This window comes from Carcharodon carcharias, chromosome 5 (assembly GCF_017639515.1).
Source record: "Carcharodon carcharias isolate sCarCar2 chromosome 5, sCarCar2.pri, whole genome shotgun sequence".
Taxonomy (NCBI): Eukaryota; Metazoa; Chordata; class Chondrichthyes; order Lamniformes; family Lamnidae; genus Carcharodon; species Carcharodon carcharias.
In genome coordinates, this window is record NC_054471.1 from 131,027,726 (window position 1) to 131,043,939 (window position 16,214).

At 42.5% G+C, this 16,214-nt stretch overlaps 1 protein-coding gene across 1 annotated transcript in view; it reads left to right on the forward strand.

Moving 5' to 3' along the window:
* The window catches only part of man1a1 (mannosidase, alpha, class 1A, member 1), a 517,794-nt gene that overhangs the window by 429,429 nt on the left and 72,151 nt on the right, over nucleotides 1-16,214 (forward strand). The gene's annotated exons all lie outside the window — the stretch shown is intronic.

Sequence of the window (16,214 nt, forward strand, 5' to 3'; positions counted from 1 at the left end):
AGTCAGATCCCAGAATGAAACCTGGCTTGATAGATCCTAACTTTTTTTTTGGCAACCATGGAGGCTACTGAACAAATTCACAGGATTCTGCTAATGAACTTTCAGCACAAAGAATAAAGCATTTATTAAACAAGGGGAGTGAACTATATTACACCAGACTAAAAGTTTAGAAAGAGCTCAATACAAACACAGGAAAATGATGCAAAATTTACTGTTCCTTCACCCCAGCTATATTCTTAAAGGCATATACAAATTCGGAATGATAAAACTTATCCTCTTATACTCTACTATTCTTGGTAAGTATGCAGTACATGTGAATTAACAGGCGAACTGTGGTAACACAATCCACACTACAAAATACATGACAGATGTGACCAAAGCAAATTCTATGGATTTCTCAACAACCCACCCAACTGCTTGTCACACTTGAGCCATCCAGTCTCACTGAATCTCACGAGGGTTTTCAATCTCCACATTTGAAGAACTCTTCTTGCAATTTTCTCTAAAAGACAGCTTCAACAAGAATCCACTCCAGGATTCCAATCTTGCCTTCCGAGATTCCTTTCCCTTGGATTCCTGAGTACACTCACTCATGCTTCACCTTCCAAGCATAATTTCAGATCTTCGGCCTTGCCACGTTGAACACCACTGCTCCAAAAGGGTACCTTTGCTCTTAAGGCCTGCAGCACCGAGTTACCTTCGGCAGCTCTCTCAAGTCTTCAGGGCTTCTCTCAGGCACACTTTGCCTCAAGATTGATCCCTGTAGCTTTTTCTTTAACTTTCTCTGCTCCTGTCAATTATCTTAACTCAATGGGATCTACCTCTGATCCCTGTCCTTGTCCCTGCCTGGTTGGGGACCACCTTCTTGAGTTGGAGCCTTCTCCTTGACCCCGTCCACATGTCCTGCTCCCCTTCTCTTGAATGGCACTCCGGTTCCAGGTCATCTGACCTGTTTTGCACTGTTTCATTTCTCTGCTTCCTTTTCATCTGCGCTGGGTGGGTTCCCCATCTAAAGACGTAAAAGAAATGAACTGCGCATGTGTGCAGTGCCGCTTCCTAGCCCAAAGACGTGAAAGACACCAATTGCATATGTGCAGCCATTCAACAGCTGGTACATGCGCAGAAGACATTTTTTTAAAAAAACTCGAATTGCGCATGTGCAGCTATTTCCTAGCTGACACATGCCCAGAAGTCCCAAGGCCTGCTGGGAACTACAGTTCCCGAACTGTGACTTTAAATCAAGGTAAGTGTTTGCATTTCTTAACACTCTCCAAATGCTTTGGGTAGACTTATTATTGGCATCAAAGCCAGACTGTAAACAGTGGTAGATTTGGATAATTCTGAATAAGATTACAGTAATGAAATTCATTATCTGTTCAGAGGAATATTGGGACCCCCTTCCTTAGAAAATGTTATCTTAATATTTGTTCCATTCTGGAGTAGAAAAATAAATAATATGCAAAACCATACTGAAATTTTACAGATGTATGCACTACTTATCAATTATTTTCAGTTATAAATTGTGAAGATGAGTTTTAAATTCAGGAGGAACAGCTTTACTCAGAGTAGTGAGAATCTGAAATTCTCTAACATAAGGAATTGTTGAGGCGAATAGCATGGTTGCATTTAAGGGAAAGCTAAATACATGAGGGTGAAAGAAATAGAAGGATATGCTAAGGCTAAATAAATATATGGAACTAAAACACTGGCCTATACCAGTTGAGTCAAATGACCTGTTTCTATGTTAAGCAATCTATGTAATTTAATGTAATTCCAGATCATAACCAGATTTGAGACTGTTATGCCCACAAACAGACTATTTGATCCATCAACCTATACTATTTTTAGACTTATGTCACGTAGGTTAATAAGAGTGTACCCGATGTGTACACCAGATCTTTCATTTGCAAGAAGCTTCTTTTTACCCCTAACCTTTGCAGCTAATCCTCTTTCCATGTGATCACCTTCCCCTAATCCTGTGTGCTGTTATCTTTGACACAAGTTTTCTAAAGAAAGACTTGTAGAAAGAAATGACGTAGCGGACACAGATTTAAGTTTTTGGGGCAAGAGATGCAGGAGTGATGTGAGGAAGAACTTTTTTTTTTAAGTAGTGAGTAGTAACGACCTGGACCACACTGTCCTTGAGGGTGGTGGAAGCAGAGACTTTCAATGATTTCAAAAGGAAATTAGATGAGCACGTGAAAGCAATAAACCTGCAGGTTGTGCAGGGATAGAACAGGTGATTTGGGCTGACTGGTTTGCTCCATGGAGCACTCAATTCACAAATGGCCTTCTGTACCATAAATGACTCTCCGATTTACAGGTGCAAAATATTTTAAGATCATAAATTAGGAAGCATATATTCAATTGATAATCTGGAGGCGAAAGTCTAGATACAGCACACACACTGTACAAGTAAATATAGGCAGATAAAAAAAGAATTGGATTTCATATGAACAGGACCCTGCCAAATATCAACTGTTTATATTTATATAGCGTCTTCAATATAATAAAATCTCCCAAAGTGCTTCATGAGCATTATAAAGCAAAATGTGAGACTAATCCATATTGATTTTTATTCATTCATGGGATGTGGGTATCACTGCCTAGGACAGCATTTATTGCCCTTGTTCAGAGGGCATTTAAGAATCAACTATATTTCTGTGGGTCTGGAGGCAAATGTAGGCCAGACCAGGTAAGAGTGGCAGATTTCCTTCCCTAAAGGATATTAGTGAACCTAAGTGGGCTTTTGTGACAATTGGCAATGGTTTTGTGGTCATCATCAGACTTTTAATTTGAGATTTTTATTGAAGTCAAATTTCACCATCCGCCATGGTGGGATTCAAACCCTGGAGCATTACCCTGGAATACTAGTCCAGTGACAATACCACAATGCCACCACCTCCCTTACATAGGTGATGCGTAGAGAGATGACCAAAGGCTTGCTCAAAGAGGTAGCTTTTAAGGAACATCTTAAAGGGGGATGTGAAGAAGCAGAAAGGTTTAGGAAAGGTTATTCCAAAGTTTAGGAGGAGCTGAAGGCATGTTCACCAATTGTGGAGCAATTAAAATCAGGAATACTCAAAAGGTCAGAGTTAGAGAAGCATAGATATCTCAGAGGACTTTGAGACTGGAAGAGATCACCTCTAGACTTGATTGTTCCAATACTGCCCTAAACAGCCTTCCACTCTACATAAACTGTTATCCATTTCCTGACATCCGTTGATTTTTAGTCTGACAACACTTCAAGTTAAAAATCTTCATCCTTGCTTTCAAATCCTTCAATGATTTTGCCCCTCCCTATCTCTAACTTCCTATAACATTCAGCAAAGATGTATTACTGAGAAAGAAATGCTCTAGGAAAACAATGTATCATTCTTAGCTAACTGAGAAGTTAAAAATAGTATCAAAATGAAAGCTAAAGCACACAATTCCATGAAGATAAGTGGCAAGTCAGAAGATTGAGTAGATTATAAAAACCAGCAAGGAATTTTTTAAAAATAAAGAGGGAGAAGACTCTAGGAAAAGGATGCATCATTCATGGCTAACTTAGGAAGTTAAAACTAGTATCAAATTGAAAGCTAAAGCATATAATTCCGTGAAGATTAGTGGCAGGTCGGAAGATTGAACAGATTATAAAAACCAGCAAGTGATGGCTAAAAAAAAATGATTAAAAGGGAGAAATTAGAGTAAGAGAGAAAGCTAACTAGAAATATAAAAACAGACATTTTCTTCAGGTATTTAAAAAGGGAGTGAGTAACTTGAGTGAGCATTGGTCTTCCAAAATGTGAGTCTGGGGATTTAATAACAGGGAATAAGGAAATGGATGCATTGAACAGATATTTTGTGTCTGTCCTCACTGTCAAAGACACAAATAACATGCCAAAAATAATTGTAAATCAGTTGTGAAGAGGTGAAAGGGAGAGAGGAACTTAAAACAATTACAATTACCAACTACAATAACCAAGGAAAGGAAACTGAGAAAATTATTAGAACGAAGGCTGACAAGTCCCTGGATTCTGATAGACTTCATCCTCGGGTCTTAGAAGAAGTGGCAACTGAGATAGTAGTGCAATAGTGCCACAGCGATCACTGCTGGGACCTCAACTATTTACAATCTATACTGATGACTTAGATGAGAGGACCAAATGTATTTGTGCTAAATTTACTGATGACACAAAGATAGGAGACTAAGTTGTGACGAGGACATAAGGAGTCTGAAAAGGGCTGTAGATAGGATAAGTGAATGGCCAAAAGTTTGACAGATGGAGTATAATGTGAGAAAATATGAGCTTGTCCACTTTAGCAGAAAGAATAGAAAAGGAGCATATTATTTAAATGTAGAAAGTTTGCAGAAAAAGGAAATGGTAGACATGAAACAAATATTTGGATAAGTCCTTGCATTAGAAGACTAACAAAAAATGCCAGAAATGATGAGGAACCAAGGGTCTCATGAAAATGATGAACTTAAAAAAAAATCAGTCTAAGTAAAGAAAAAGTACTGAAGAAATTAATGGGAATAAGTGGCACCACTACTGACCGAGCTGGCTGAGTCCTAAAGGACACAGCTGCTAGACTGGGTCTGCGGCAGGTGGTGAGGGAACCAACAAGAGGGAAAAACATATTTGACCTCATCCTCATCAACCTGACTGCCGCAGGTGCATCTGTCCATGATAGTATCAGTAGGAGTGACCACTACACAGTCGTTTAAGAGACAAAGTCCCACCTTCATATTACCCTCCATCATGTTTGTGGCACTACCACCGTGCTAAGTGGGATAGATTTCAAACAGATCTAGCAACTCAAGATTGGACATCCATGAGGCTGTGGACCATCAGCACCAGCAGAATTGTACTCGAACACAATCTGTAATCTGATGGCCCGGCATAACCCACACTGTACTTTTACCATTAAGCCTGGAAATCAACCCTGGTTCAACGAAGAGTGCACGAGGGCATGCCAGGGGCAACTCCAGGCATACCTAAAAATGAGGTGTCAACCTGGTGAAACTATAACACAAAGACTACTGGAGTGCCAAACAGCATAAACAGCAAGTGATAGACAGGGCTAAGCAATCCCACAACCAGTGGATCAGGGCTAAACTCTGCAGTCCTACTGCATCAGTCATGAATGGTGATGGACAATTAAACAACTTAATGGAGGAGGAGGGTCCACAAATATCCCCATCCTCTATGATGGAGGAGCCCAGCACATAAGTGCAAAAGGTAAGGCTGAAGCATTGCTACAACTTTCAGCCAGAAGTGCGAGTGTATGATCCATCTCGGTGTCTTCCAGAGGTCTGCAGCATCACCAATGCCAGTCTTCAACCAATTCTATTCACCCCTCGTGATATCAAGAAACGGCTGAAGGCACTGTATACTGGAAAGGCTATGGGCCCTGACAACATTCAGGCAATAGTACTGAAGACTTGTGCTCCCGAACTTGCCACGCCCCTAGCCAAGCTGTACAGTTACAAAACTAGCATCTACCTGGCTATGTGGAAAATTGCCCAGGTATGTCCTGTACACAAAGCAGGACAAATGCGACCCAGCCAATTACGGCCCTATATCAACAGTAAAGTAATGGAAGAGGTCATCAACAGTGCTATTAAGCAGCACTTGCTTAGCAATAACCTGCTTACTGACACCCACTTTGGGTTCTGCCAGGTCCACTCAGCTCCTGACCTCATTACAGCCTTGGTTCAAATATGGGCAAATGAGCTGAGTTCCCGAGGTGAGGTGAGAATTACTGGTCTTGATATCAAGGCCGCATTTGACCAAGTGAGGCATCAAGGAGCCCTAGAAAAACTAGCCATTGAGAATCGGGGGGAAACACCCTACTGGTTGGAGTCATACCTAGCACAAATGAAGATGGCTGTGGTTGTTAGAGGTCAGTCATCTCAGCTCCAGGGCATCACTGCAGGAGTTCCTCAGGGTAGTGTCCTCAGCCCAACCATCTTCAGCTGCTTCATCAATGACCTTCCTTCCATCGTAAGGTCAGAAGTGGGGATGTTGGCTGATGATTGCACAATGTTCAGCACCATTTCCAACTCCTCAGATACTGAAGCAGTCCATGTCCAAATGCAAGGCCTGGACAATATCCAGGCTTGGGCTGACAAGCGGCAAGCAACATTCGCACCACACAACTGTCAGGCAATGACTATTTGCATCTTCGCCCCTTGATGTTCAATGGCATTACCATCACTGAATCCGCTACTATCAACATCCTGGGGGTCACCATTGACTAGAAACTGAACTGGACTAGCCACATAAATACTGTGGCTACAAGAACAGGACAGAGGCTAGGAATTCTGCAGTGAGTAACCTGTGAGAGGAAAGGAGCAATTCCAGCAAGTAGTCCAAGGCAGATGGGGCCACAGAAGATGCCACTATCCTGCTGCTAGGGTTTACAGGCAGCGATGCAGCTACCTCAATATGCCTAAGGTGCAGTGCCAATGGAGGCTTCACCTCCCCAGGGAGACCGTGACCTCCATTTGTCAGATGATCGGCCCTGAGATCACCTCCATCTGTGTGGGTGGACACCCCATGCCAGTGGTTCTGAAGGTCACAGCAGCCTCAACTTCTATGCCTCTGGCTCTTTCCAGGGGTTGCTGGGGGATGTTTGTAGAGTCTCTCAATCAGCTGTCCACAGTTGCGTCAAGCTGGTGACAGAAGTTCTGTTCAGGCGGGTAATGTCATTTATTCATTTCCATATGGGCGAGGCCAGACAGGCTGAGTGAGCCAGAGGGTTTGCAGCGATTGCTGGGTTCCCCTGCAACAAGGGTGCAATCGACTGCACATGTGGCCATCAAGGCACCACCTGGGTCAGCCTGGTGCTTTCGTCAACAGGAAGGGATTCCACTCAACAAACATCCAGGTAGTTTGTGCTGCAAATCGCAGAAGTTGGGGATTTAATAATTGGCAGAAGTGGCTAAAATATTGTGCTATTTTCCTCACCCCCAAATTATTATTTTCATATGGAATATTTTATTGCAGTTTGTGGTTGTGAATTACTTAAAATTTTAACGGTTCAAGAATGTTCCGCTTTTCAGGTAGCAGCTCCATCTCCAAGTTGCTAGATGGAATAGATGTACAATGCATGCGAACGAATAAAAAAAGTGCTGGATATTTGCAGAACTGTAAGCAAGTTTCTGCTTCTGATCTTAAACATCAATAATTTATCTTTACATGGCACCTTTAACTTAATAAAGCATCCCAAGGCCCTTCACAGCACTTCATAAATAAAGCAATTTGGCTAAACCAAACCGTAGAGGGCATTATTAGGACGGATGGCTAAAAGATTGGTCAAAGAGGTAGGCTTTGGGTTTCTTAAAGGAAGAAAGGTGGAGAGGTTTAGGAACTGAATTCCAGAGCTTAGGGCCTAGGCAACTGAAAGAATGGCTATCAATTTTATAGAAAGTAACATTGGTGATGCTCAAGAGGCCAGAATTAGAAGAGTGCAGGTATCTTGGAGGACTGTGTGGTTGGAGGAGATTATAGAGGTTATGAGGGGTGAGGCCATGGAAGCATTTGAAAGCAAGGGTGAGAATTTTAAATTACTTAATCGGGAGCCAATGTAGGTCAGTGACACAGGTGTGATGAGTGAACGGGACTTGGTGCAAATAAATATACAGGCAGCAGAGTACTGCATGACCTCGAGTTTATGGAGGGTAGTCAGCCAGGAGTGCATTGGAATATTCAAGTTTAAAGGTAAAAATGGCATGGATGAGAGAATCAGCAGTAGAGGAGCTGAGTCAGGATTCTAGTCGGGCAGTAGATGTACAGGAACACTACCACCTGAAAGTCCTCCACCATCCTGATTTCTAATTATATCACTGTTCCTTCACTGTTGCTGGGTCAAAATCGTGGAACTCCCTCCCTAACAACACTATGGATGTACCTACACCACACGACCGCAGTGGTTCAAGAATGTGGCTCACAATCACCATCACCTCAAGGGCAATTATGGATGAGCACTAAAAATGCTAACGTAGTCAGTGACGCCCACTTCCCGTGAAAGCAAAATATAAAAATGTATTAAGGAGGTGGAAATGGGTGGCCTTAGTGATGACATGAATATGTGGTCAGAAACTTAACTCAGGATCAAATATAACTTCAAAGTTGCAAAATGTTTGATTTGGCTTCAGGCATTTGCTGGGGAGAGGGATGAAGTCAATAGCTAGAAAACGGAGTTCATAGTGGGGTCTAAAGAAAATGGTTCCAGTCTTTCCCATAATTAATTGGAGGAAATTTCTGATCAACCGGATTTTGGAGAAACAGTCTGATAACTTAGCCACAGTGGTGCAGCAGTGTGGATTGTCTTATTTACAAATGCAGCAAGACAGATGCAGGTTGTATAACCAATGCACTACAATACCTGGATATTTACTACCACAAATCTTTTCTACATTTAAACTTGAAGACCAGACCAGACCCTAAAGAAGATTGTTGGAAGAAGACAGCTAAACTAAACACCTGGCTTTTGTACATAACCGCTAACAAAGGATCCACATGGATTCAATGAAATGTCTAAATGCCAAGCTGTCCATAATGTCTACATTCAAGACTATCCTAAGCTGTTGTTTTCAGACACTTCTAGCACTGATTTTCTCTTGGTACAATTTTAAACATTGATTGTTTATTTACTTGAGGTAAAATGGTTGAGCTGACAAGTGGTACAATTAGTAATTTCAGAGAAGACCCAGGTTCAATTGTATCTGTGCACAGTGCTACTTCACCCCGACCGGGTCGCAGCAAGATCCCTAAGATTGGCTGCAGCTTCCACATCAGGGAATGGGAAAAATTAGCTAGTGTTCCCACTTTTGCGTCAGAAATTATGCATGTGTGGACAGAACTGGCCTTGTGGTTAAATAGGCTGTGAAATTCAGAGTTGCTGCTCACATGGAAAAAATGGGGCTTGGTTGAGGAGGCATTTGGCTGCCAGTGGTTGTTGAACTGTGCTCCAATGGGAGTTGATGCCTTTTGAAGAGTAGGGGAAAAATATGGGAGGGTGAGAGAAAGAGCAAGATGGTTTTATGGTGTTTGACATTTCATTATTTTTAACTTTTGATGAAAAGGAAATAAATAAAAATGTAATTTGTATCTTCAACAATTTATTAATTGCATCATCTCCTTAATCTTATTTGAGATGAATAAAGGGAAGTATACACGCCACAAAGAATTAATTAAAATTAAGCAAACTAAGTATTTTATATTCTGTCACCATAATCCCCTCTGTTGCTGCCAATTTGTTTTGTGGAGATATCTAGACTGCCCAGAATAATTTATGTTCAAGTAGGGTTTCAGGCTGCAGCAAGTTAGTCACTTCAGCTCTCCATAAATTTTATTGGAGGCTCGTGTACTGCTTAAAGTACAGCACAGAAGCAGGCTGTTTGGCCATTGTGCCCATGCCAGTTCTCCTAAGAGCTATTCATCTGGTTCCCCACCCCTGCCTTTTTTCTCTAGATAATTATCCAGTTCCCTTTTGGAGGCTATGGTTGATTTTGTCTCCCCTACATTCTCAAAACAATGCCTTCCAGATCCAAACCTCTCGCTGCTTAGAAATGTTTTTGTTTCTCATGTTGCCTCTGGTTCTTTTGCCAATCACTTTAAATCGACATACACTGGATTTAGGCCCTTCCCTCAATGGAAACAGTTTATACTCTGTCCAAACCCCGCATCTAATCTCTTCTAAATCTTCTCTTTTCTAAGAAGATTACTTCCAGCTTTTCCAATCTATCAATGTAACCGAAGTCTCTTGTCCCAGACTGTTCTCATAAGTCTTCCTTCATAGTCCCCAGTGCCTTCACATCCTCCTTGCAGTGTGGTGCTCAGAATTGGACACATTACTCCAGTTGAGACAAAATGAGTATTTTATAAAGGTTCACCCTAACTTCCTTGTTTTGGGTCTCAGGATCACACATGCTTTACCAACTGCTTTCACAACCTGCCTTGCCACTTTCAATGATTGTGCAGATGTACAGCCATGTCTGTGCTCCTGCACCCTTTGTTTTTTATTACCTTTCCTCTTCTCCCTACCAAAATATATCACTCACATTTCTCAGCAAGGCATGGGTGTAGTGGACTGGCAATCCAGAGACCCTGGGTAATGCTCTGAGCACAGCAAATGGTGAAATTTGAATTCAATAAAAATCTCGGAATAAAAGCTTAATGATGACCATGAAACCATTATCCATTGTCATAAAAAACCCACCTGGTTCACTAATGTCCTTTAGGGAAGGAAATTTGCTGTCCTCGCCTAGTCCAGCCTAGATGTGACTCCTGCCCTGCAGTTGACTCTTAAATGCACTCTGATATGGCCTAGCAAGCCACTGAATTGTATCAAACCATTAAAAGGTCAATAAAATGGAATGAAACCAGACAAAGCACTAGACAACGGCCAACTCGGCCCTGTCGACCCTGCAAAGTCCTCCTTACTAATATCTGGGAGCTTGTGCCAAAATTGGAGCTGTCTCTCAGACTAGTCAAGCAACAGCCTGACATAGTCAAACTCACAGAATCATACCTTACAGATCATGTCCCAGACACCACCTTCACCATTCTGTCCTGCCGATGGGACAGGACGTACCCAGCAGAAGTGGTGGCACAGTGATATACAGTCAGGAGGGAGTTCCTCTGGGAGTCCTCAACATCGATTCCAGACCCTGTGAAGTCTCATGGTATCAGGTCAAACATGGGCAAGGAAACCTCCTGCTGTTTACCATGTACCTTGCTCCCCCACCCCCCTCAGCTGATGAATCAGTACGTCCCCATGTAGAACACCACTTGGAGGAAGCACTGAGGGTGGCAAGGGCGCAGAATATACTCTGGGTGGGAGACCTCAAGTTCCATGCCCCAGAGTGGCTCGGAAGCACCACCACAGACCAAGCTGGCTGAATCTTAAAGGACATTTCTGCTAGACTGGGTCTGCAGTAGGTGGTGAGGGAACCAACAAGAAGGAAAATCATTCTTATCCTCATCCTCACCAACCTGCCAGCTGCAGATGCATCTGTCCATGACAGTATCGGGAGGAGTGACCACTGTACAGCCCTTGTGGAGAAAAAGTCCCGTCTGCACATTGAGGATACCCTCCATCGTGTTTTGTGGCACTACCACTGTGCTAAATGGGATAGATTTTGAACAGATCTAGCAAATTAAGACTGGGCATCCATGAGGCGATGTGGGCCATCAGCAGCAACAGAATTGTACTCAATCTGTAACCTCACGGCCCGGCATATCCCCCACTCTACCATTACCATCAAGCCAGGGCATCTTCCCTGGTTCAATGAAGAGCGCAGGAGGGCATCCCTAAGAATGAGGTGTCAACCTGATGAAGCTACAAAACATGACTACTTGCATGCCAAACAGCATAAACTGCAAGTGATAGACAGAGCTAAGTGATTCCACAACCAATGGCTCAGATCTAAGCTCTGCAGTCCTGCCACACTGAGTCATGAACGGTGGTGGACAATTAAACAACTCACTAGAGGAGGAGGCTCCACAAGTAACCCCATCCTCAATGATGGAGGAGCCCAGCATGTCAGTGCAAAAGATAAGGCTGAAGCATTCACAGCAATCTTCAGCCAGAAGTGCCAAGTGGATGATCCATCTCGGCCTCCTCCAGAAGTCCCCAGCATCACAGATGCTTGTCTTCAGCCAATTCGCTTCAGTCCCCGTGATATCAAGAAATGGCTGAAGGCATTGGGTACTGCAAAAAAGTATGGACCCTGACAATATTCCGGCAATTATACTGAAGACTTATGCTCCATAACTTGCCGTGCCCCTAGCCAAGCCTGATCCAGTACATCTACAACACTGACATCTACCTGGCAATGTGGAAAATTGCCCAGGTATGCCCTGTATACAAAAAGGAGGACAAATCCAACCTGGCCAATTATGGTCCTGTCAGTCTACACTTGATCATCAGTAAAGTGATGAAAGGGGTCATCAACAGCGCTATCAATTGACACTTACTTTGTAATAACATGGTCATTCATGCTCAGTTTGGGTTCTACCAGCGCCACGCAGTTCCTGACCTCATTACAGCCTTAGTTCAAACATGGACCAAAGATCTGAACTCCTGAGAAGAGGTGAGAGTTACTGCCCTTGACATCCAGGCCGCATTTGACTGTGTGTGGCATCAAGGAGTCTTAGCAAAACTGGAGTTAGTGGGAATCAGGAAGAAAACTGTCCACTGGTTGGAGTCATGCCTAGCACAAAGGGCAATGGTTGTAGTTGTTGGAGGTCAATCATCCCAGTTCCAGGACATCACTGCAGGAGTTCCTCAGGGTAGTGTCCTAGGCCCAATGATATTCAGCTACTTCATCAATGACCTTCCTTCCAAAATAAGCTCACAAGTGGGCATGTTTGTTGTTGCCCAAATGCAGCAGTATGGACAATATGCAGGCTTGAGCTGACATGGCAAGTAATATTTGCTCCACACAAGTGCCAGGCAATGACCATCTCTAACAAGAGAGAATCCAACCATTCACCCCTTGGCATTCAATGGTATTACCATTACTGAATCCACCATTATCAACACCCTGCAGGTTACCATTGACCAGAAACTGAACTGGACCAGCCAAACAAATACTGTGGCTACAAGAACGGGTCAGAGGCTGGGAATTCTGTAGTGTGTCACTCACCTACTCCCTCCCCAAAGCCTGTTCATCATCTACAAGGCACAAGTCAGGAGTGTGATGGAATACTCTCCACTTGCCTGGATGAGTGCAGCTCCAACGACACTCAAGCTTGACACCATCCAGGACAAAGCAGCCCACTTGATTGGCCCTTCCACAAACATTCAGTCCCTCTACCACAAATAAACAGTAGCAGCAGTGTGTACCATCTACAAGATGCACTGCAAGAATTCACCAAGGCTTCTCAGGCAGCACCTTCCAAACCCATGGCTGCTATCATCTCAAAGGACAAGGACAGCAGATATATTGGAACTCCACCACCTGAAAGTGCCCCTCAAAGCCACTCACCATCCTAACTTGGAAATATATTGCCGCTCCTTCACTGTACCTGAGTGAAAATTCTGGAACTCCCTCCCTAACAGTAGTGTGAGTACACGTACACCACATGTCCTGCAGCGGTTCAAGAAGGCAGCTCAGCACCACTTTCTCAAGGGCAATAAGGGGTGAGCAATAAATGCTGGCTGAGCCAGCAATGCCCACATCCTTTAAATGAATTTTTTAAAAATGCCATCCTTTCCGCTAGCCTGTCCATGCCCTCTTGAAGTCTATCTCTATCCTTGTCACAATTCACAATGCTTACAAGTTTTACGTCATCTGCAGTGTTTGCTGTTTTGCCCTTGTCTCCCAAATCTAGACCATTAATATAGATCAAGAAATGCAGTGGTCCAAATATTAACCCCTGGGGAACCCCATGTGCATACCTTCATCCAGGTCAAAATACATGCATTCATTGTCATGTTGTTATAATATAAAAGCATCATTGTGGGTTCATTTATTAAGACTGGGCACATGAGAACAGATAGACATGGATAGAAAGTTTGAGGACATCTGCAGCAGAGCTGCCTGTGTATGTTCTGCTCAAAAGCAAAAGTGAAACTAAGACTGGGTCACATGACACACATGCCTTCTAGTGATGTCATACTGCTATCCCTGTAAGGCGTATAGATCAAGAAATGTAACTCTTTCGAGTACAAACCCGTTTCCATCTGTTTCAGATGAAGTTACATTGTTTCATAGTTTGCTATAGTGAGATTTGAACTCTTGATCCTGGGGTTACAAACCCAGTACCATAACCACAAATGTAGTTGTCCTAATACCAAGCCCTGGGATACCTTCATCCTGTCAAAAAAACTATTGTTTCCTGTCAGTCATCCAACTTTGAAACCTTGCCAGTATCATTTTGATTCTATGTACTTTTCTGACAAGCCTTTTATGTGGGACTTTATCAAATGTCTTTTGAATTCCATGTACTCCACATTACCCTTGTCAACCCTCTGTGTTACATCATCAACATACTCAAGCAAGTTAGTTGAACACAGATTTTGCTCAACAAACCTATGCTGGCTTATCATTTCTAAAAACTTCCCCACTACTGAGATTTTAAACTGACAGGCCTATAGTTGCTGAGTTTATCCTTCTCTCCCAAACCTGAGATGAGTAAAATCAATCTTCTAAGAAAAGTCTGCCTGATATTGTCAATTGAGACCAGCCGCAATATCCATGTTGAGGTGCAGAATTCAATCTGTTCCAGACTGAAGCTTTATCAAATTTTAAGCAAATTTGTTGTTTATTTTCGGTCAGATATTTTTTAAAAAGGAAAAGATATACCAGAAACCGACCATATACCATACATTGTCTATCATATGGTTGATACATCTCTGCCATATCCATCCCATTTCTACACTTCGCTTTCACTTCCCCTCACTCCCAGAACCACAATAGGGTTCACCTTGTCACCACCTTCCACCCCAGCAGCCTATGCCTTCAACTGATCATCTTCAACCATTTCTGCTGCCTGCAGCTGGAAACTATCACCAAACACCTCTTTACGCACCCCAACCCCCACCCTTTCCCTTTCAGCACAAAGGGAAGGTTCTCTCCACAGCACTCCGATCCATCCCTCAGTCATCCCCAATACCTAATCCCTTTCCTACAACAAGTCTCTGTGCAAATGCGGGAGATACAACACCTACGATTTCATCGCCTCCCTTCCAGGGGCCCAAATATATTTTCGAGGAAAAAGTGATTTCCTTTAATTACTTTCTGTTTTGTATGGCGTATTCGCTGCTAACAATACAGTCTCCTCTACCTTGGGGAGACTTAATGCTGACTGGCTGATCTCTTTGCTAAAGGTTCAGCATGACCCTGAGCTTCCAATTGTGAGCCATTTTAATTTTCTATTCCATTTTCACTCTAACCTCTCTATCCTCAGTGTCCTGCACTGTTCTAATAATGCTGAACAGCAGCTGGAGGCACAGCACCTCATCTTTCCATTAGGAACTTTACCTTTTTCCGGACTGAACGATAAGTGCAACAATTTCAGATCTGCTAATGTTTTCCCCCCCTCTGGAATGCTGCTGACAATGTTTCTGCTGTAGCCATTTACAGTTCTTCTGGAGCCATCTTTTGTTTCTTCATTTGCCCCATTTACCTCTTGCCTTGTATCATCACCCCGTTTGTCATTTAATCACTGTCTTCCACACTATCACATTCCCTTATGTTTTTTCTTCCTTTCTTTCCCTACCACTGTGTTTGCTTAAAACTTATTACACTTGTAAATTTTGCTAGTTTTGATGAACGGTCATCAACCTGAAAAATTAACTGTTTTTCTCTTTACAGATGCTGCTGTAGCTGTTGGTTATTTCTAATGTGTGGTTTTTTTTATTTTGGTACCAGAACTTAGTTTGAAATCCATTCATTACAATTTTTTCTTTGAAGAATTTCTTTGTTTAGCAACTAAACCTTGATTACACTTGGTCTGCTTGAATCAGTTGTCTTTAAATGCTGGGACATCATTAGTATGCATAGTCAAAGTGAAGCATTCCTGAGTAAATGGTGTGTATGGTTGCTGGTGTTAGTTCATTTTCAGGCAATCAAGAGCAGCAATTAGCACTAATTCATGCCATGATATCAGTATTCATCTTTTAAACAATATTGTTAAAATAAATCATCAAGCAAAAGGATTTTGCAATGAATCATAATTGTAACTGGTTTATAAACTAGGTACTTAGCAGATTTACTCTTAAAATACAACACCGCAGCTTGTGATATTTACACAGCCCATGTTGGAAAAATTGGAATACAAAATTATATTATCAGGAATACCTTGATTAATTCATATCCCACAATTCCATTCTGCCAGTCCGCCAATATGTCTTGTTTTTGTGGATGGTACTGCTGTTCACTCAACCAGTAGCTCTTGCCAATTTTGGTGCTAGTGGAACAGTTATCACAATTCTGTACACCAGAATGTGTTGAATGAATAAAAAACAGAAAATGCTGGAAAGCACTCAGAGATGATCTGTGAAGAGGGAAAAGGAGTTAGCATTTCAGGCCAGTGACCTTTCATTAGAATTGGAGGATGATTGAGATTATTTAATTTCAGGACTGGAAAATGCTTGAGATTTGCCCCCTCAGGTGGCCGTAAAAGATCCCATGATAGTATTTCGAAGAAGAGCTGGAGAGTTATCCCCAGTGCCCTGGCCAATATTTATCCTTCAATCAACATTACAGTAAA